Source organism: Tachypleus tridentatus, chromosome 6, assembly GCF_004210375.1.
Source record: "Tachypleus tridentatus isolate NWPU-2018 chromosome 6, ASM421037v1, whole genome shotgun sequence".
NCBI lineage: Eukaryota > Metazoa > Arthropoda > Merostomata > Xiphosura > Limulidae > Tachypleus > Tachypleus tridentatus.
The window spans coordinates 101,214,022-101,237,641 of NC_134830.1; the positions used below are offsets into that span (position 1 = coordinate 101,214,022).

Here is a 23,620-nt window from a genome sequence, read left to right on the forward strand (position 1 = left end):
GATTTGTTCATGGTAAAATTATCAGGGAATTTTGGGGAAAATGATTAGCTCTCTTACTCTTTATTGCTCACGTGTTATACTGAAGAATGAATTAAACAACAGACCTATGGCACATTTTTCGAAGGTATGTTTCATCCTTTTATTACTCAATGTTTTACTGTTTATATATTTGGAAGAAGGCATCAGATACAAACATTAGGTCTTCTTACAGAGAGGCATAAAAACAAAAATGAGGCCAAACGCGAATCATAGCTGTTAGGCCTAAATTTTATCTGATGCACATTCCCATCATCTTTAATAATTTTAATATTTTATTTTTGGTAAGTTAGATTTATTGCTTCATATTTTTTAAAAAATAAAACAATATGTAAGATTACTGAAGCATTATTTATTCCTAAAGTATGACAAAGTACAAAATAGAATTAGCCTGAAGTTATTTTTTTCTTTCCTTTTCTCAAAGGCCAAAGGCGTGTAATTGACGAACAGGAAAAAAAAGACAACAACACATCATGTGAGACAAACACGAAAACCAAAAACACGCTGATTAAAAATTTATATGCAATAATTAACTCAGGTTTATTGAATTTCCCAATACATTTCGAACTCTATAATTATCGCAAATATGACGTCAGAGTGAAGTGATCCGTTATACTGCTTTCAGGGATAATTTTAAAAGTTAAAATGCTCCTTATTTTGCTGCATTGGATGTGTATTTGTAGTAACCAGTCCTTTTCTTTTTTTAAAGAAAAATTGTTTAATTAAATATTTTCCATTTTACTCATTTTTGCAGGTTTTCTCGTTCTCTTTATGTCCAATCTAATCCGTAACTATAAGCATACTTATGATATTTGAACTATACTTGAAAATTCCTAACTTTTTCCGTACTTATGGCGTTTGAAGTGACAGTTTTGAACTGATAGCAGCATTTTAAATTATAAACATTAACTTGTATCTTAATACAAAGTTTCTCTCAGAACTCTTCTGAAAAATTATAAAGTAATATACACTTTTATCCAAGGTTATAAAATGTAATTATATAGCAAATAACCAATTTATAGGAAATTTCAAAACTCTAACATAATGCAACAAAATATCCAAACAACATTTCATACTTACACAAAAGTCAATTGAGAACAAAAATGAAAAACTTCAAAGCATCACAAATAATCTATCTAAAGTCACGCATTTCCAATCATACCAAAAAACATTTGATGTAAACAATGGGTTAACAAGTACTCCTAACTTTCCATTTCAAGAAGAAAAATATAAAAAAAAGATCCAAGTTTTCATTCACTTGATATCTAGGAATTCATCTGAGAAATTTTTCAGAATGACATAAACTTTCTAGCCAAAGAAATGAAGTTTTAATAATTCCGTAGTGAAGCTACCATAAATAAGGGATTATCAATTACTAGAAAATCGTCACTAAAAATAACACAATTTCTAACAATACTTTTACGTCTATGAGACTTCAGAATCCGAAAATGTATGTATTTTACCTATAGAATTTGCCATAAACTTGCGAAATATACATACATATATATATACTTACTTTTTAACGTTAAAACTAATGGACAATTACGTTCTATCAGGGACAGAATATTTGTCCATACTGCCACTAATACAGAAGTCTATATCCCTGAATTGTATAAAGTTTATAGTAAGTACACTTCATGTAATGACTAAGCGCGACCTGTCGGATTGTAAAACTTAGGTCTTATGGCTCCTGTACCGCTAACACTTGTGTGTTTGTGCGTGTGTTTTCTTATAGCAAAGCCACATTGGGCTATCTTCTGAGTCCACCGAGGGAAATCGAACCCCTGATATTGGCGTTGTAAATCCGTTGACTTATCGCTGTACCAGCGGTTGACACCGTTAACATATCAAAATATTTTTAAAAGCCGCGCTGGTCGTTTTTGGCCGTAAGTGCATTATAGCAGTTGCAGTTAAATCACACTACCTGGTGTGACAAGAATATAATAAGAATTGGCGGTAGGTGTTGTTGATTAGCTGTTCTCACTTTAGAATATCACTACAAAATTACGGACGGCAGCGCAGATAGTCCTCATGTAGGTTTGTGCGGAATTCAACAAAACAGGAAACTTTACATAGGGTCAATTTTCTATGGTCAATACTTTTGATTTTATATTATATGATAAATAATAATTTACATGTGTTGTCTTAAATAAAATATTTACTTATTATATCTTATATTGTTTTGCTCTTTATGTGTGATAAAGAAAAGAACAACAAGAATAAAATATCTCAGTTTTATTACTTAAAATACACATTATCTTTTGCATGATAAATAAACTTCTACTTTATGTACAAAGTGGAAGATACGTAGCTTTTCTGCATACAGTTGCTGTGTTAACAGAGAAAATCTATAGCACATTCTGGTTAGCTTCTCCAGTGCTCTTCAAGGTATACAAGGCAACAAAATTGCGTGTCATATTTGATATCTGAAGTCACTCATCACGAAACAGAGTGAATCAGTTAAATAAAAAGTGTGTACGTGCATGTGTCTGTTTTCTTATAGCAAAGCTATATCTGTCTATTTGCTGTGTCTACTGAGAGTAATCGAACCCTTGAGTGTAACGTTGTAAAGCCGGAGACTTACATCCGTCCCAACAAAAAACAAATACAAAGCGAGAACAGTTGATTCAGTTTGTGAGAAAAGTCAAGCACCCTAGAATATCTGAAACTTTCTAAGCCATTCCTTTATCATGTACAGATTTAGGTTGGAAGTTACAAGTAGATTAGAGACGACTCTTCTCTTTTCATCATTGAACGGTATCTAACCAAGCATGTTGAAAATCAGGCATTATGTAGAGTAATGATTAGAAGAGGTAGTTACATCTATGGAGGTTGGCTGAAAGAGTTTTGCTGCTCTGTGAACAATAGGCTATTTAAAGTTTCTGTAAATCCCAATCAGAGTTAGAAAGTCCACAAACAAACACAAACAACTAGGGATGATTTACTTTTGATTTAAGCTTGGCTATAGACTCTGATATGCATTATCTGTCTAATCGTCTATTTACTTAAAATTTTATTTAAATGTAATCTAAATCACCTTATTATCTCAATTTTTTCATATATTTTACAAAATAAACTTCAACTTTAAATAACACTATAAAACAACATCATCTTGGTACAACCAGTAAGCAAGTGATACATATTTACTACAACAGTGAGCCAAACTGTTTCTTTATTTCTTTTAAACTAAAATGAAAATCACATAAAGAATAATGCTGTTCAAATTATGGAAAATTTCAGATAAAAATTACAAGTGCTTTGGATTTCTATGTAAATGCTTTGCTTTGAAATTCGAAAATATGTTTTCTCCAATACCGTAGATCAAGTGCACATTTAAGTTGAGTAAAATCGTCGTAAAGTGCATATACTAAACATTTTAATTTGAAATGATTTGTTTTATTGTTTTACACTACTTTTGTGTAATAAAATATAGAATACTTTCAGTAGTAAAATACATTTTAAGCCTTCACAAAGCAAAACTGGAAAAAGTCGTGAAAGAAAATACATTGTTCATCATTCAGTTTTGTAGATAGAGCCAATATTTGTAAAATGGTTCATAAACAGGTTTGGAAACTGAAAAGAGGTAAATTAGTGTTTTCTAAATGAACAGGTTAAGTATCAGGTGCTATGACAGTCTCTGTGGTTGTGCCGCTAGACACTGGTCTCTCACGTGTAAACCAATTGTCTCACACGAAATACAAAAGAGTCGTTTTCTTGGTTTTCTTACTGGTATTACCTTCTGGCTTTATACTGTCTTGTTGATTTTTCATATTTTGTTTTCCCTAGCTACATCTAATGCTATTTTGTTTTTCTTAGAGAATGCCCTATAAACTTCAATGAAAACCTTCCACAATTACCATTTTCACCTTAGGAGGTGATTAATATCTTGTCAATACAGTTGCAGTGGGATGAGCTTCTCAGTTTCCTTGTTTAACTTTTATCTCTGCATGACCTTGTACTTATATTTAGTTGATGATCGTACCATTCTACTGCTATAATTTCTGCCATCCATCAGGGAACCAAACAATGAACTGTTTTTGTTTTTTTATAATACTACCTGTCAGTCAATCACAACACTTATTCTAGTGGCACTGTCTATTTGTGCTTCATTTTTTCAGCAACTGAAAGAGAAGCTATCTTCTAAACCCATTCTTATGCAGTTTAAAGGAAGCTTGAATTCTCCATCAACATTATTCAAAATGATGTTTCTCCATGAGAAGACGAATTCTAAACCAGCTGTCTCACTATGTTTCTAAAGAAATCATTTTTAGTTATGATGACAGCTTAAATAGGTGTTGATGTGTTTTTTTTTTCTGCTTCATTCTTAACCATATATCGACATTTTCTTTCTAGGCTAATTTCTGCACATTCCAGCTTGGAAATCTGTGATGATAAATTATTCTAATGATGTATCTATAACACCTGTTTACCAATGACTATCTCCTGAGGCACCTTTCAAGCCAGTGTTCCCAACTTTTTTTTTATCAGTAGCGCTTACTTAAGCAAACAGTAACCGTCCATGTCTCTTTTTAATAAGTTTTTGATACAAGTACCAAAAGAGATATGTTCAACAATTGAACAAGAAGCATTGGGGTGGACATTGCTTGTCACAAACACATTTACATAACGAATTTTGCTGAAACGTACTGAAAGAAAAAACTATTTTTACGGTCTAATTTCTACAAATGTAACACTGACACCGTCAAAACCTTTTTCTGCTACTCTGCTACTCCCTCAAAGTTTACTGTTCATGAATTTTTAAAGATGTGGTACTGCCCACTTTGGAAAACACTATTTTATAGTCACTCACTTACTTGTTTGTTGCTTGTTGGAGCCATTGCGTATATATAGTGTCCTAGTTGTAAAGGGCAGTAACTCAGTGAGAGAATGCATAGTCTTCACACTGAAAAGTCCTAGAAATGTTTCTTGCAAGCATTGTTGGTGTTGTTGAGACCTATGAGGTGTAGTAGAGGTTAATAAAGTATATTCCATGATCATGTTAAACTAATGATTTATATATATTTGTCAACCTCACATTCATCAAAGGCATTGCATAATCCTGTATCGAACAAATAAACCTTTGGTAAACTACAAACATAAAATTGTTCAGTTTTTGTCTTCTGCTACAACGTATATTGCATTAATGACTTTGTTAGCATTTGTTAACATGGAGTTTAAGAGCCTGGTAAAGTTGAGTTATCAAAGGCTACTTACGAGTACTCAGTGCTTGTTCCAGAAGAATAGCAGTATCTGTAGAGAATAGTAATAGCTTTTTTCCTCAGTATGCCTCTTGTTGAATGTGCAGAACATGGCTGTGAATTTTGCAGGATTGATATCATTACTGATTCTTGATATCATATGATCACTCTGCTATGGGATGATTCAAATTTACTTAGATTTAAGCTTGGCTATTGACTCTGATATGCATCATAATGTTATCATGAAATATTTAAGCATGACATCTTGTTGGACTGTTAAGGAGGGATTAGATCAATGTTGTAGATGATTAAGAGTAGTGGTTCTTGAAACAGACCTGTGTTGATAGTCATTCAATGTGATTGCCATCTTCTGTGCTTCATATGTTATATTGATGCGTATTCTGAGTATCTTATCAACACAAATAGGCAGCTTTACTTCATTGGATACATCTATCACATCTAACGTGTACTGACTACCTTCATAATCTTTTCATATATCAGCTGTAATTTCAGCGGCATTCATATACATTTCTCTTTAATTTCAGGATCAAACTAATCATGGTAATAGTAATTCTATCTGATAGTTGAGCCTTGTAACTACAGCTTTTTCTGTGATCTCTCCAATCCTACTTTTAAGACAGTTATTGAATGGCATTTAGGACAAAAGTGATTCTTGATTTATGTGAGTATTGATTTCATAAAGGCACCAGTCCATATTCAGGAATGTTACCCGAACTCTACGTCAATAATCCAATATTGACTTCAACAGGTTGGTTAAAATGGTTCTTACAAGTGAAGGCTTTTACACCTTCTGGATCTGAAGCTTTGTCCTTAGATGTATCTAATATTCTGTGAATGTTGTTTATATCGAATGTGAGTTCTATGTTAATATGTTGTACTTGGTATAGGGTTTGTTCTAACTTGAACACTTTCTTTTTATAAACATGGCTATAAGGGACGATGTGTCTGGAAATATTTCCACATATCTCCACAAAATGTGCATGTAATTTGAATAAAAAACTTTTACCGACAACTTTGAGATTGGCTTATACTAAAACCTTTCTACATCAAATTCCATACTTCTTTGTAAAAGTAAACTGATGTGTCACTTATTTTTTTTTCCATTATACAGTTTTATTTATTTTAAATATACAGTAAAAGTGATTAATGAAAGAAAATACAACAGGATGTAAAAAATAACGAAAATTTTGGCCTTAACGTTTTAACTAAGTTTATTAGTTGTTAAGCATAAAGCGACACAATATATAATCTATGGTAGCCCATAGATTGGTTGATTGGTTGCTTAGTGTTTATTGTCACAAAGCTACTGGACTATCTGCACCAAACAGCTGGTAAAAAGGTAAAAAGTAAAATCAGTAAATTATGTGAAAAGCAATCATGCTAAAACAGAACATAGCCCAATTTTCTGATTAAAATCTTAAAAAGACCAATAGCCCTTAAAAATTTAAAAAACACAACTAATTTGGACATTATCACACTCACCAATAACACTGACCAATGTCAAGAGGTGAAACCACCGTAAAAATGTATTCAAAATGGTGCCGTTGCTCTCGATCGTAACGATAGCATGACAGTAAGATCTATGCTATTGTGACTGGAGTGTCTCACAGACCACACATTGGTGCATAAATACTAAATAAAAGAAAGTGGTGAGTTAAAAACTGTGATCAATGTGTAGCCTAGTTAGAATAAATTCCTCCTTCTAATTCTTACGGAAGCAAGACGGTCAAAGAGCAATAGATGGCTTGATTTGGAAAAGCTTATTACCATGTTGCTCACTCCAAGTTGACTGCCAATTGGCGTGGAGCCGAGCCTTGAATACAGAACGGACCGTAGTCCATGTATGTGACAGGCACGGCGGTGGTAGTACCGGAGCAGCAGACTGACTTAATTGCGACGTCAACGAGCTTGTTCTTGCGAATACCAACGTGGCCTGGCATCCAGAAAAACTGGACAGAAGTAAATGTTAGAGAGAAATGGGCCAGTCTGTTTTGAATATCGACGAGAATAGGGCGAGAACTGACGTGAAGCGATTTCAGGGCTAACAGAGAACTAAGTTGATCGGTATAAATAATACAATTCGTGTACTGAATAGCTTCTATGTGATCCAAGGCAAGAGAAATAGCGTACAATTTGACAGTGAACACAAAAACTGTAGAGGAGATTCTGTGTGCAACCACCGAGCTACAACAAACCATGGCAGAGCACACAGAATAACCTGATTTTGAACCATCTATATAAATGGGAATGGAAGGACAGTTCGAAAGATGTTCGGCAAATAGAAGGCGATACTTCCAATCAGGAATATCTGATCCGCACCTAAGAGGTGGAAGAGAAGACACAAAGAATGTTTAGTGTCCTTGTACACTTGACACGTAGCTGGTGGAATAAAGGTCAGCTTACGATCAGAGATAACCCCCAAGAACTTTGCTTCAGGGACCACGGGAAGCACAACTACACAAATACGGCGTTCAGGATCAGGGTGATACCCTGTGAAGAGCAAAAGTGCATGCAAACAGTTTTGAAGAGAGAAAGGTTAAAACCATTTGCTGTATGTAGTCCACTTCAGTAAATGATTGAGGCAGTCTGTAGCTGCCGCTCAATATACCTCATGCTTGACGACTGACTCGAGATGTGGAAGTCGTGGACAAAGAGTCCGTTTGCAACTGTAGGGGTATTTGTCCACTGATGACATTAAACTTATTAATGAAAAGTGTGACATTCAAGACACAGCTCTGTGGGACTACAAGTTTTTGTTGGAAAGTGTTGAACTCATACGGATCTGGAAAAGCCGGTTCACTAAAGAATGTTTAATAAAAATCGGTAAATTGCCACGCAATCCATACGAGTGGTGGCCTCGAAGGATTCCATAGCTTCACGTTGTATCATAAGCTTTCTTAAGGTTAAAAATAAAGAAACAAGGTGTTGTTGCTAGAAAAAAGCTTCTTTTTTTGGAACTCGCACTAAGCTGGCGAGAGGAGGCTGTTTGGTTTGAGAAACCTAACAAGACGAGCACTAACCATCCTCTCTTAGAGAGACAGCTTGTCAAAGCAATTCAACGTTAGTTCAAAGGAATCTTAGGATCCTTCCGAGAATTAAGAAAAGGGAGTACAATAGCATAGCGCCAAGTATCAGGGAAAAATTCTCCTGCCAGATCCGGTTTAAAACAACCAGAAGAATAGCAGGAGAGAGATAGCGCAACATCTCGTAATGAATATCATCAGGTCCAACTGATGTGTTACCAGACCGATGAAGAGCAACTTTAAGTTCTACCAATGAAAAGAGGCGATTATAGTCATGGAGACTATCAGCCGAAAAAGAGAGAGGCGATCGTTCTATCCGTATTTTGATGGCTAAGAAGATGGAAATAAAGCAAAAGTGCTATATGCATGAGAAAAGATTTCGCCAAGAGTATTGGCAATGCTTTTAGCATCAGCAACTTCTTAGCCATCAGAGGACATGATCGAAAGGGGGTAAGAAGTATACTGGCCACTAACCTTCAAATTTTGTCCCATATGATTTTGGGAATGCTGGTAGAAGAGATCCTAGAAGTGTGTTTAATCCAAGATTTCTTGTGACTTTGACGTCTTACCTGCCGAATATGTGCACAGGCCTGCTGAAATTCAATGCGGTTTAAAAATGTGGAATACCTACGAAAGGTATCCCAAGCCCATTTTTGAACTTTTCTTATCATGTGGCAAGCAGACTTCCATCAAGGACGAGAATACCTTTGGAAACGTGTAGAGGTTTTAGGGATACACTGAGCAGCTGCGTGGACAATACAGTCGGTTACTGCTGCCACTCAGTCATCTATCGATGGCTTACACACAATGGTATGATAAGTTCTGATAGAGCAGTGGAAGAAGGCCAATTAGCCTGGTTCAATTTCCATCGAGACACACGAATCGAATGGCATCGATCACGGCCACTCTCTCTCAAAATGATAAGAAAATAATCACTGCTCTGTGAATTGCTGTCGACCCTCCAAGAAAAGTTAGTGAAAAGTGAAGGGGAGTATATAGAAAGATCTATAGCAGTAAAACACTGACTAGGTGCATGAAAATAAGTATAAGAACCAGTATTGAAGAGAGATAGATTATGGTCCAAGAGCATATGCTCTATTTTATTTTAAACTTGGTAGTCGTTTAGGTTTCAAAAACCTTTGAGGGGAAACCCAATGGCAAACCTGGGGCGCTCAGAAACTTTGTTCCTTTTCAGCCTCACACGTGTATGAAGGTAAAAGCTTATTTATGTCTTGGTTGATTTCTGGTAGTCGACTTGGGGTTACTCGGATGTAGCTGCAAAGAAGACCAGTTTAGCTAGATGAGCTCTATAGCAAGGCCCCTCCTATAAATCCTAACACCACCTCAGAGGAGAATATGTCCATTAAAATCCCAAATAGTAAAATGGGGAATGATAACTGCTTAATGAGGGCATCAGTGTCTGACTGATTATAGATCTCTTCTGGAATCAGGTAGAGAGAACGAATAGTGATGGTACGATTCAAGGAAACACGGATGGCTACAACTTCCAAGGGAGTATCAAGTGACAAAGACAAGGTGGGCACATGTTAATCAACCAACAATACCACCCCACTATGCACTCGTCCATCACACGATCTGTCGTTTCTGTACAAGGAAAATTACCAAGGAGTGACTGTATTAGAAGGTTTCAGAAACGTCTCCTGTAAGAAGGGGCACACGGGATGGTAAGAATCAATCAAGTCCTTAATGATATCTATATCTGATCGAAAACTTCGACAGTTCCACTGAATCAGAGTTGCCATTTTTATTTATGTGGAGTAGGGTGTGGCAGGAAGACCTTCTGTTTGCAACCACATTTTTTCTTTATTGAATGAACATCCATCAAACTTCATGGACCCTGTCCTGGGTCGAGTAGGCAGGTCTCTGTCTGTGGAGAAAGATTCCAATGACTGATGGTGTGAACAAATGGTCGATTTACTTCTCGGGGCTGCAGAAGAGGATAAACCCGAGGAAATACTTGAACCTGAAGGAAGTGGAACTGGGCAGCCACTGGAAGGAGTGGTAGAGTCAGAGATGAAAGTAGATATAGATGCATCAACTTTTTAATTATAGAGTGTATAAGATTCTTAAAATGATCTGTAAGATCAGATCTGTTTGCACTCCCACAGTGGAATAGAGTGCAGCAGCATATGTCCGAGATAGGTTGGGGACAATAATTTCCGATCCTCTAGACAGGTGATGTTATTAACAGTCTTCAAGCATTGCACCTCTTTCTCTTTACCCATCTAGGGCAAGAAATAGAATAAGGGGATTTGGACCATTATAGTTAACATAGTATGGTACCAGGTTGCACTCTTAAGTTTTATGGTCTTTACCATCACGATACGATGTTTTTAAGTGACCAAACTGCTGACACTGGAAACATCTGAGAAGGTTGAAAATATAAGACCCGTACCTTGCAGTTCAGATAACGTGCTTTGACTGTTTCAGAGAGACATGGTGGTGTAAACGTTAATATCAGAACATTGGTAGGGTCCATAATTTCGTGTTTACGAGTAAAGATTCGGCGTACAACAGTAGCGCCTTGGCTGAAGAAACTAGCGAGGATCTCCGACTCAGGAGTATTCTTTAAATCCCTCTCAACTCTAACTTCTCTAGAAGAATTCAAAGTTGCATGGTGAGTAACCTAAATGGGTATATCCCCAATAGCCTTTGATTTCAAGAAGAATTTGGTATGTTGTGGTGAAGATGTTTCCACCAAAATATCTCCAGAGTGCAATTTCTTTACTGACTTTGGGGAGCCAGCAAGTCTCTCTAATCCATTTTGAATAAAAAATAGAGACATCTGCCCCAAGGATTTCTCAGATAAGGAATTGATAATCAGAAATCAAGGTGCAGAATCTCGCTGTAATATTGACTGTACAACAGAGTCGTCCATGCGTGGCCGTTTTCCAATAATTTTCTTTTTTCAGTTTTTTTCATTTTTTTTATTTTGTCAGAAAGAGAGGTATCCATAATAAAGGAGCTACATTTCAGTGCCCACCCATCAGTTATACGTAAGTATTTTAGTAAAAGAGAGAAAAAATAACTTCAGCATCTTTCTTGCGACTTGCAAAGTATAGGTTTAAGCCTAACTGAAGTTTTGCCGCTACCATTAAAATGAACATTAGTTCAAATGTTATCAATTCTATTACCTTTAGACATTGATTTTTTTATACAATAATAGCTAGCAACATTGTTTATTATTGTTCTGCTTTAAGTGAAAACTTACAAGTATATTTTAAGTCATTATTTATATAAGGTGTTTTGCAGTATAATTGAAATTCATAGCTTCGGATAGATTATTTGAGCTAATTTGAAAAGATTTGAAATATTTTTTTAATTTCGTTTCGCATAAGTTTGTAATATAGTATTCAAATATTTGATCTTTTATGCAGTAGTTTTAAATCTGCTGTAAATCAGTTACTTACAGTATATTATGTATAATTAAAAAATTCTAAGTTTGGATATAAAATTTATAACATTAATATTTTAGGAGTTCTGAATTATAGATTGAATCAGTGTATAAACTATTTTGAAATTATATACTGCAATACAAATAAGTTTTAAACTCAGTTTTTACGTTTACTGCAGTATAAATGTAATGTTATAGCTACTGTAAATATGAAATTAATGTCAAATGGTCGATTTTGGTAATGTCAGTGATCATTTTCGAATGAAATATGTGTGCCTTATTTACTGTATTTGCTGTTACTTGAAGTACTTTACTAAGAAAAAAAATGTTGTTTTCAGTACTCAAGCATTCATTTTGTTTTTTAATTATTTTTGAATTCGTTGATATTGTTAATGTCCAGCATAGACGTACTAGGTATATTTAAAATATATTAGAAAAAATTTTTCTTTGACTATACTTATGGTGATTGAAATAAATTTATAAATTCTTCACACTGGCTGTACTTACTATGTTTGAAGTATATTGGTAAATACAATTAACTTGAATCAAAAATCCATAGAAAGTGGTAACCACTATGGTTTTTAGGAATTTCATTTTGAAAATATGGGAAAATTTGTTTGTCTCATAAGGTTTTTTATTTATCTTTGTGCATCAGTTATACGTAAGTATTTTAGTAAAAACGAGAGAAACTAACTTCAGCATCTTTCTTGCGATTTGCAAAGTATAGGTTTAAGCCTAACTGAAGCTTTACCGCTACCATTAAAGTGAACATTAGCTCAAATGTTATCAATTCTATTACCTTTAGTTTGTTTGTTTGTTTTGGAATTTCGAACAAAGTTACTCGAGGGCTATCTGTGCTAGCCGTCCCTAATTTAGCAGTGTAGGACTAGAGGGAAGGCAGATAGTCATCACTACCCACCACCAACTTTTGGGCTACTCTTTTACCAACGAATAGTGGGATCGACCGTCACATTATAACGGCCCCACGGCTGGGAGGGCGAGCATGTTTGGCGCGACTCGGGCGCGAACCAGCGACCATCAGATTACGAAGCGCACGCCTTAACGCGCTAGGCCATGCCAGGCCCATTACCTTTAGACTTTGATTTCTTTATATAATAATAACTAGTAACATATGAACTAATGTTTACTTTAATGGTAGCGGTAAAGCTCCAGTTAAGTTCATATGTTATTAATTATTAGTTAATAAAAAAATCAATGTCTAAAGATAATGGAATTAAGAAATATTTCAGACAAAAATATTCACAGCATTTAATGAACTTAGTGCTGTCGATTTTGCGACCCATATTGACTTTCAGGCCTCCTGCAAATCAACCAATCATTGCTTATTATGTTATTTTAATATTGTACTAGAATTACTTTTTAATATTTTGAAATTCTTCATGCTTCACAAAGACTCTAGATACTTCTTTTCGTAACAATAATTTATTTGTCATTCACGATAAAATAAAATACATTTTCACAAACAAAATGTAATTTCAGGTTCATAACCCCTTTATATTTGTTTTATAAAAAAATATATAATGGCTTAAAGTGTACAGTTTCTGCTGTGTTCTAAACATGTTGACCTATTATAGAAAAAAGCATTATGCATTAGTAAATCATAAATAAATTTCCAATCGTAGTTCTTATTTAATCAGGCCCGGCATGGCTAGCTGGTTAAGGCATTCGACTAGTAATCTGAAGGTCGAGAATTCGAATTCCCGTCCCACCAAACAGACTCGCCCTTTCAGCTGTGGGGTCGTTATAAGTGAAGATTAATTCCACTATCTGTTGATAAAAGAATAGCCAAAGAGTTGACGGTGGGTGGTGATGACTAGCTGCCTTCCCTCTAGTCTTACACTGAAAAATTAAGGACGGCTAGCGCAGATAGCCGTCGTGTAGCTTTGTGCAAAATTCAAAACGAAAGTAACAATCTTACTCATTCAAAACTATTTCCATTATTTTAGTTCTCGTAATACTTGTTGTCTTCTATTCCCTGATTATGAAGATTAGTGAAGCTAGCAGCCGTTTGTTAATTTCAACTCCCGCATAAGCAAGCAGTGTAGAATAAACATTTAATAACAATCAAACAATAATAATTAATTAATACTATTCAATAATAATAGAACATAATAAATTCTAAACAATATAACATTTTCAATAAGTTTATTATTTTTAGATTATATTAAAAATCACGTAAACTGCATATGTGTTGTTTTTTTCTCACATTCTATATAATTTCTTTATTTCTGTTCAAAATTAGAGGCGTATAAATTATATTTTTTCATATCATTTACGACTATTGATTTCTAATGCTAAACACTAAACTAAAGCTAAGTCAATACATTTGGTTAGCATATATATGCATTGTTGAAGTCATTAACGGAACAAACAGGTAATTTGTGCTAAATATTTTGATTTTAAGATGTAAGTAAGTTACGGCATAAATTTAATCAGTTGAATAATCCTTTAGGATATATATATATATTGGGTTGAGGAATAATTCGTGAGCGTGTTTTCAAGTTAACAAAATATATTCATAAATGAAACGCTTTCGCAAAATATTTCATGTCATTTGGTAGATAATTTTTTGCTCTAATAGATGGTGTGTTTGATTTTCATATGTCTTTAATTTTTGCTTTCATTTTCAGCTCATTAAATGGAATGTCAAGTGGACAAAATCGAGCATTTTCGACACCATCGGCTTTTCGCATTTAATTTCTTGCAATTTCGTTTAAAACAATGCATACTATATACCTAGGTTTTACATGAAATAAAGTATCATAATAAATGTTTTGGGTGTAATGTGTTCATGCATTGAAGTATTGTATAGTCTTGCATGTAATGCTTGAATGAAATTACTTAAAAACGCTCACGAATTATTCCTCAACCTAATATATTGCCCAATTATATTTTATTGCCCTTTTTCTGTATGTTTCTTATCCTGCCACTTAGTATGCAATATAACCTTCTTATAGAGACAATTCTAATTTTAGTTTCACTGTTTAATCTACTATATGTAATAAATATCTTCGCTTTTCACGAATTTAGGATAATGATTGGAACAAAAGAAAGACGACAAAATATTTGTAAAGATTAATTCAAGGGTAAGCTATGTGATAAGCGTACGAACTTCTGATTAAACGTTTTGGTTATTATTTAGTTAAAATTTTGCTTACCGTAAGTATACAATATGAATAAATTTGGTTAGTAACAAATACTTATTAATATAAAATGAAATAGAAACCCTACAACCCGAGCGCTTTCAAAAGGTGGACCTTTCTTCAGGGTCAAATTGAATAAGAAAGGTCCATCTTTCGAAAGCGCTAGGGTTATGTGGTTTCTATTTTATTTCTCTCAAGACTTTTTGAACCTACATGTTTTCCGAATATCATGAATATAAACACAAAAAAATATACTTGTCTGAAGATGATGATTATGTGTTTGAGTAAATATTATTGTTAAAAAGACATATTATTAAAATTATGTGCTTTAGTTATATGAAATTTAGAAAATTTTGAAGTACTTTTAAATTTGTTGGAATATAATTTGTGATAAAAAAGTTGGTAAAAGCTATATATTCAACTAACTTCCAAGAAAGTAATATACTGTATATGAAATATTTTTGTTATTTGAACTTTTGATTAGTTATGACACTAAGTGTGACTTAGTATTAATTCGCCCCGACTCTGAATTTTAAGCTTCATAACTGAAACTGAAACTATATATATGTGTATACATATATATATAAAACATATTAGCATATCTCACTATACAAAGAAGCTCAGACTTAGCAGTGGGTGCTGATTAGGTACCTGCTTTGCTTTTGGGTTATCAATTCAAAAATAGAGACAGATATATGCTGATAGCCTTTAAGTAGCTTTGCATGAAAACTGTGAAAATGAAATAATGAAGAACCAGCTTATTTATTAACTTTAATATATTTAAATTAAAATATGAAGGATTCATAAAATGTTTCAACTTTGAATTCTACTTTTGTCGTCTAACACTGTGTTCCTTAAACTTGTTTTCTTGTCATATTTATTTACCGATAATTTCTTCAATAGGATACTTCACAACTAGCTATTGACGTAAATAAATAGAGATTTATCATGCTTTATTTATTAGAACGATGGAACAGATACAGTATTGCCATTAGAAATTCTCCGTCCATCGTTGATCGGGTTTAGTCTGACAGCCAAGATTAAGCACGAATGTTTGACACCGAAGTTTTATTTATAACAAGATTCTGTGATGGATGACTAAGACAATCAGTTTTAAGATTTGAAATTGAAGATTTTCTACATATCCTACATATTCCAATTTCTTCAGCCATCTTTCTTATAACGGCCCGGCATGGCCAGGTGTGTTAAGGCGTTCGACTAGTAATATGAGGGTCGCGGGTTCGAATCCCCGTCGCACCAAATATAATCGCCCTTTCAGCCGTGGGGACGTTATAATGTGACGGTCAATTCCATTATTCGTTGGTAAAAGAGTAGCCTAAGAGTTAGCAGTGGGTGGTGATGGCTAGCTGCCTTCCCTCTAGTCTTACACTGCTGAATTAGGGACGGCTAGCGCAGATAGCCTTCGTGTAGCTTTGCGCGAAATTAAAAAAATAAACAAACTTTCTTATAAAATAAGATACTAATTTCGAATTGTAATTAGAAGCTTGTGAGCATTTGACCCATGAGGTTTCATCAACTTTAAATTCTCGTTTATTATCATTTTAGATAGGTCTAAATTCATTTCAATTAGTTAATTGGTCGTAAGATTCTCTTTCTTTATAATACATTTTAATTTGCGGATGAAAATATTTCTTTGATTTGCTTTATGTCTATGTTTTTAGCTCATTGCTAAAATCTCAAGTGTTTCACAATATGAGGTTTTTCAGTTGGGTAGAGAAACTTGAAAGCTTTTTTCTTGAAAATGATGTGTTCTTTAACTTTATATAGTTTATCAATCTACGTTATCTTTTTCAGAAAGACTGTGACATATTATTCATATATAAAACCCTATGATGATATTGATTCTGGAAATACCAGAAATTCCCCATGAATAAAATATACAAGTGTTAAGTATGTTACCAATGGTGCCTTAGCAATATGAAAAAGAAATATTTAAACTATAGCAAACCTTCTGTAGAGATATTTACTTGCGATATTTTATAAGTTTTACTCTTCATAAGTCATTTGCATTATTACTACTATATTTTGCTGAAGAGTAATAAAACAATTACGCAAGAAGGAAAATCCATAATTCATATTTGATTGCTTAAATACTTAAAATACCATCTGTGGATTTAAGGGAAACATTTATCGAAAATATTCAATATTTGTGACTTCTTTATGCTTTAATGTTTAAATTCATGACAAATTTTACCACAGAATTGTTAAGTTTATTCAAAGAAATAATAACGAAGGTAAATGGAATGTTTGTCTTATAGTTTTTGTTTTTCTATTATTTTATATATTGTTCCATAATATTTGTTTTCCGAATTCTTGCTGGAACGAAAAATATGATAAGATCTATACACCATCACATCTAACTTTTCTCTTTTTTTATAACATTTTCTTTGAACGTGTATTCTCTCAATACCCGTTACAGTAAATCCAACGTTATAAAGTTAACTGACGCTGCATTATGTTATAAACTTAAATGGCTGCATATAGCACTGCTGTGAACCCACACTGTATGTGCTGCGCCTTCTACAAGGAATATGATTGGGTTCTTTGCTATTGCAAACCTTCAACCTGATTATAAACTTTCAATTACTGTCACATGTATGGAGATTTTGGTATTTTTCCGGCATTTTACTAACACAGAGTTCTGTAATTGCTATTTACCTGTAAAAATATTGTAACTCAGTGAGATATTTTCATTACTTTATCTTACACAAGAATATGAGTATAGTTGACCATGTTGTTGCAAGTACTGATAAGATCATTTATCTGTGTCACATTAAATTACAGTTTATCTCTTCTCAACTTCTCATAATCTATAATGTGAAATACTGCAGTCATTAAGTTGCAGATTGTCGTGTTACGGTTTATAATTTACTTCGGACGAGTCTCCGATTTCTTATTTTACGTACGTTAAATATTATGATTTTAAGTAGCCGGGAATTTTCATTTAAATCTAGCAGTTAATTAAACATCGATGTGTATCAAATTTACGAGATTTGTCAACAAGACTGATACACACAATTTTCTTTCTTAACTCAAATATATTTTAAAATACAAACATAAAAACAATACAATTTATAATAACTATTATTACAAACGGTTGTCACAAATAATGATTTATATATATATATATATATATAAAACAGTTTTACAAACTTACAGACAAAATTGAGTTTTATATCCGGTTTAGAACTGAATATTTTATCGACGATTCAGGTCCACGACGCCCCCCAGTGGCTCAGTGGTATGTCTACGGATTTAAACGCTAAAATCCGAGTTTCGATACCCGTGGTGGGCAGAGCACAGATAACCCATTGTGTAGCTTTGTGCTTAATTCAAAACAGCAGGTCCACGACGAGCAAATGAATTTTGAGTTGTTATTGTTACATCTCTCTGAAGCTAGCTGGCGTGGTTGGCCTCACTTCGCTGATTTTTTTACCGTTGAAGATATTTAATGTTTTCGTAGAAATACTAACTTTCTAAGTTAATTCGCTGAAGTTAAACAGTGCGTAATGTTCGATATCTATAAATGTTCCAGGTAAAGTTCTATAGTTTTTCGACTAAGAAGCATTTGTCACAATTATAGTTATCGAGGCTTACAATATATTGACTGTATGTGTGTTTTTTTCTTACAGCAAGACCACATAAGACTATCTGCTGTGTCCACTGAGAGGGAATCGAGCTTCTGATTTTATCGTTGTAAACCGGTAGATTTACCGCTGTCCAAGCGGGGGAATGCTGGCTGTAGCTGACATGTAACATTCTATTAATATCTCTCGGCTATCTGCTTTAATACGAATCACGCAAGATTCTCTAACGTTCAACTCTGTTCGAAAACACGCTAGTATGTTCGTAAAACGAATATTGTTGATTCTTATTATTGAAAATCTTCTGCAAATTTACAGAACAGGCGGGACTTCCACAAACACATCCAACAATATGCGTCGCATGCATCAAACTGAAACATAAGTAGGTGTTAAAATAAACTTGCAAGGGTAAATCTGTTACAGTAGACAAATATTAAGACTTATCTCTCTTTCTTCGATTAAGAATACTTCCTTAAAAACAAAGTGAGCGACTTTTCTGATATCCTTAGAAATTCTTGGATACTACGATCGTTTTATATATGAGTAAAGCTGTTTTTTAAGTAAATATTTAAGTTTGGATACTTTTGCATTAAATTTAAAGGCCTATATTACTTGGATATATTTCTTCAAAACTTTCAACACCTCCTGCCAAAGATCGAGTGGGCTATGAAGAAAATAATATGAATACAGTGACTGCAGTATGTTAACTGCACACAAATATCCTCACATACTAACTACTTTTTTTTTAGAAATCCATCAAAGAGTCTCATTACAAACGTATGAATCAAAACCTTTTTTCAAGATTTGCTTGAAAGGCTTTGAGACTATTTGCTGTTGCAACACCAAATCTAAATTCTGTTATTAAACTATATATATAATGCACCTCATGCAGAATTAAAGTTAGTTATTAAGTATTATAAGTAGAAAAATACAAACAAAGATAATTCATAACCAAACACAGCTGCACAGCTAAAACATGCGTTCATGCAGAAAAAGTCATTATCTCATCATAAAACCATACTACTTGTGTTGCAGACTTTCAGTCTTCAAAAGTTTATTCACGAATGAATACACAGTACTTGCTTCTTCTTGAAATACCTTAAAGTTTCGAAATTCCCTAGAAATAAATAAGTATACACGTAAAACGTTAACATTCATTCAGTTATTGTTTTCAAGGGTAGTAGGTTATTTACATTTACAACAATTTTGAAAGACTATTTGTTTTGAAATTAAACTATGACAAAACACTTGTCAAATTGATTATTGTGAATTTAGACAAGCTTAACATGCTTCCTTGTTAATCTGGCGTAACTATTTCATTAACTGAACTACTTTGTCATCATCTTAAGTGTTCTAGTTGGTAAATCTAACGTTACTATTTTGTCAATGTTACTTTCTTACATAGTAATTGTTTACTATCAGGTTATTAGAAAAAAAACGAGACTTATCTAGCGTCACTGGTACGGCATGGCCAGGTGGGTTAAGGTGTTGGACTCATAATCCGAGGGTCGCGGGTTAAAATCCCCGTCGCACCAAATATGTTCGCTCCTTCAGCCGTGGGAGGGTTATAATGTGACGGTCAACTTCACTATTTGTTGGCAAAAGAGTAGCCCAGGAGTTGGCGATTGGTGGTGATGACTAGCTGCCTTCCCTCTAGTCTTACCTGCTAAATTAGAGACGGCTAGCGCAGATAGCTTTCGAGTATTTAAATTTTAAAAGACTAAAATTTGCATAAAATAAAATCTTATTATTCAAGCAATTAAAAATTGTCCGTCTTACCTCCTAGAGTTTAATTGCAGTGCTCGTAGGTAAAATGAGGTGCTCAGGGTTTGTCTTAATCCCCGATAGGCATGTCGAAATATGCCTTGTAGGTTTCACACATTTTAGCAGATGCTGTCAAAGAGTACTTTTTTGCTCTTATCTTGATAAATTGGCCACATACATAGCAGAATGCGACTGGAGAATGCTTGCAGCTTCTTGACGCCATATCTGATAAAATCAGATAGGGCTTTGTGTTCACTTAGGGAGCTAGAACTAAACTGAAGCGGTGAGAGGTGAGCCCCTGTATATATATATATATTACTATGGAAAGTTCTAGAAAATTCTAAAAGGTTCTTGAAAATTCTCGTAAGTTCTACAACTTTCCAGAAAATTCTTGTGAGTTCGAAAAACCTCTCTATCAGTTACTCAGCATTGAATCTACCTGGAATGTTCTAAAAAAGTGGGTAAATTTAAAAATTTTATTACCCAAGTACAAAAACAAATTTTGAAGAGAAAAATAAGCCTTTTCCATTTACATTAGGCATAATCATTTGGGAAATAACACTTTCTGCCCAAGAACAAGAAAAGTAAAAATTTTATTACATAGTTTAATGAATTTTATAATCGTATGCTTTATTTAAAAAACAACAACCTGTGTAACGCTACTATTTTGTCAATATTTATTCGTTGCATAGTAAGTGATTTTTTCACATGGCTTATTAAAATAAACAAAACGTATAAAAATTACAACATTGTCAATTTTACTTTGTACATACTGAGTATTTACTATCACATCCGTTATTAAAAACACACATGACTTCTTATTCGTAAATCTCTTATATCTAAACTAATTATATTATTCTAAATTATTGTTTGTTTTACATCACAGTCAACCTACCAGATTAATAACCATATTATATATGTTTTAATAACATTAAAAGTTCGAAAATACCGGTATGTTTTGACCGATACAAGTAATGTAAGGTACAAATGAAGCAAAATATTTATTCACACCAGTAAAACTTTCAATGTTTGTTTGTAATTAAGCACAAAACTATACAATGTCTCTGGGGGATAAATTATATATATAAGTTCCCTCACCATTATATTCAAACATAATACCATAAACCATATATATCTAGTGAACCATATCCATTTATAATAATTAATAAAAATAATAAACATTGATTTTTGTATCTTATATGTACTAATTCATACAATTTAGTCCTTATTCATACTATGAACTAAAATAAAAAATATGAACTAATAGGCCTGTCCATTCTAATTGCAATAAAAAGTATAATTTCCAGATTCAAGCCATACTCCACCTCATGTAAGTGCTCCACCAGTTACACTGACTTGCCTTTAATTTCATTCTACACGATATGTATTATAATTTAAGCCTTACTCTTTTCATATAGTCTGTTTTATGGTAGATGGCATAATTTTATTTTATATGCTAGACTATTGTTTGCCTTCTTTCATACATGACATTTTGATTCTGCATACGTATTTTTTGTATGTGAGGTTAAATGCGTGATATATTAATAGACGTATAGTTAATGATCCATAACTAAATAGACCTATAATGCTATATTCTAAATTATATATTATCTCAAACTTACCCCAAAATGTCAAGTGTATAAAGATTTATTTTCGTAATATCTATGTTAACGATGAAAATATTGGTTTGGCTAGTAGACGACAGACGCGTACATTAATAAAAAATGTTTGTTTCGCGCACCTTCACGCAAGGGATGTGTGACCTGCAAAATGAACACGGTGAACAGACAAGCAAGTAAGCAAACAAACAAGTAGAATGATTTGAATTTTATATATAGATTAATCGGGAGTGACAAACATATTCAATGGCAACAAGGGTAATCCATATTGTTATTCTATTTAGTGTAACACACTTCTATTCTTAAAAGCATAAAGAGCTTATTCAGGGTATTGGTTTATAAATGGTTATAGGTGTATTATAAGCGCTTCTTTGATTTTCTTTTAGAGTGGTATTCTTTACTGACATAAATCTCAAGTCAATTGCATATAACTTGATGTTTTATAATATTTTTAAGCCTATTGGTTTCCAATAGCTCTGGATCTTAAACAGTATTCTCAGCTGACGTTATCAGTTATATTGGAATTTTGGTGACATATATCGGAAAACAAGAATATTATGTTAGGATAAATTGACGGAAAGCTTATGATTTATTGAGACCGACAAAAGTAACAAGAAATAAGGTTTTACTTTTAAGAATTGGTAAACATGATTTATTGAACAAATACACAAAGAGATTGTATTAAAATTATTAAAACAAGGACGATGCTTGATGTAGAATAAACTAAGGAATATATCTGAAACGTTCATTAATACCAACAGCATTCAGGAAGTCCAACTAAAAATGATCCTTTTTCAAGTATCTCCACCTTGCTCTTAAGCGACCTTTCAAAGAAATTTTGTAAAAATGTGTTATTATCGACGTTGTTGATAAAAAAAAACTGAAGGTTTGTCCCCCGATTAAATTAAGCGTTCAATAATACCCTCAGCAAACATTCAAAAACTTCTCTCACATAAGGGTGGCTACAAAAATCACAATATATATAAGGTAACTTGCAAGGCAAACGTGCACACATACACATACTTAACTATATACATAAAGCAAAAGCATTGTCTGGAAGTTTGTGTGTCTATTTTACACGCATACATTTTTGAGCAATTTTACCCAAACTCACCATGCTCCCTTAAATCCTTGCTGTCATAAACGGTCGGTGTCCGAATCTTAAGCACTTACGTGGATCATTTTCTATCTGTGTGTCCTATACCTCATCCATAGTTTTCACCACTCTTAATCAAACTTGGTATCCGACCTTCAGCCCAACAGAGAATGTCACAGAGAAGTCGCTGTATGGATCTGACTCCCTGCTGTTCTATTGATGTTTACCAAATTTTGAAGACACTCTGACACCGGAGAGCAATACTGGGAGAACGGTGTTCGGATCTGACACCCATAAATCACATCTTATTCCATCGTGGATCCCTATATGGGTCGTACACTATGCTACCAATCTTTATTAAAGTTGAAAGTCGAACTCGTCTAAAACCTGTTGTTGACACAAGGAAGAGGATTAAGAGTCCGGTTGTGTATGATTTCCCCTGTATCTTCCCTATGTGTTGAACAGGTAAGTTGGTTAAAATTGGCTATTTGTCTATGAAACAATACTTTTTGGTATAAATACTGCATTTCAAATAATACATTTAAGTGACTAAACATTAAAGTTTTAACGTAATTAAACAACTCTCATCACAATTTCAATCCAGTGAATAAAGACAATTATCAGTACTTTCATGACATTGATACCACATAATAACTAACTGAGAGTACAAAGATGTCAC

At 33.6% G+C, this 23,620-nt stretch overlaps 1 protein-coding gene across 5 annotated transcripts in view; it reads left to right on the top strand.

Annotated features, from left to right (window-relative positions):
- Positions 1 to 23,620, top strand: part of LOC143253188 (uncharacterized) — a 172,140-nt gene that overhangs the window by 76,635 nt on the left and 71,885 nt on the right. Inside the window, exon 4 of one of the 5 annotated variants that reach the window (XR_013029436.1) lies at positions 23,101 to 23,400. The exons of the other annotated variants lie outside the window; for them this stretch is intronic. The gene's annotated coding sequence lies outside the window, so the exon portion shown is untranslated. Of the gene's footprint in view, positions 1 to 23,100; positions 23,401 to 23,620 lie in introns of those variants that run through there. 5 annotated transcript variants of the gene reach the window in all.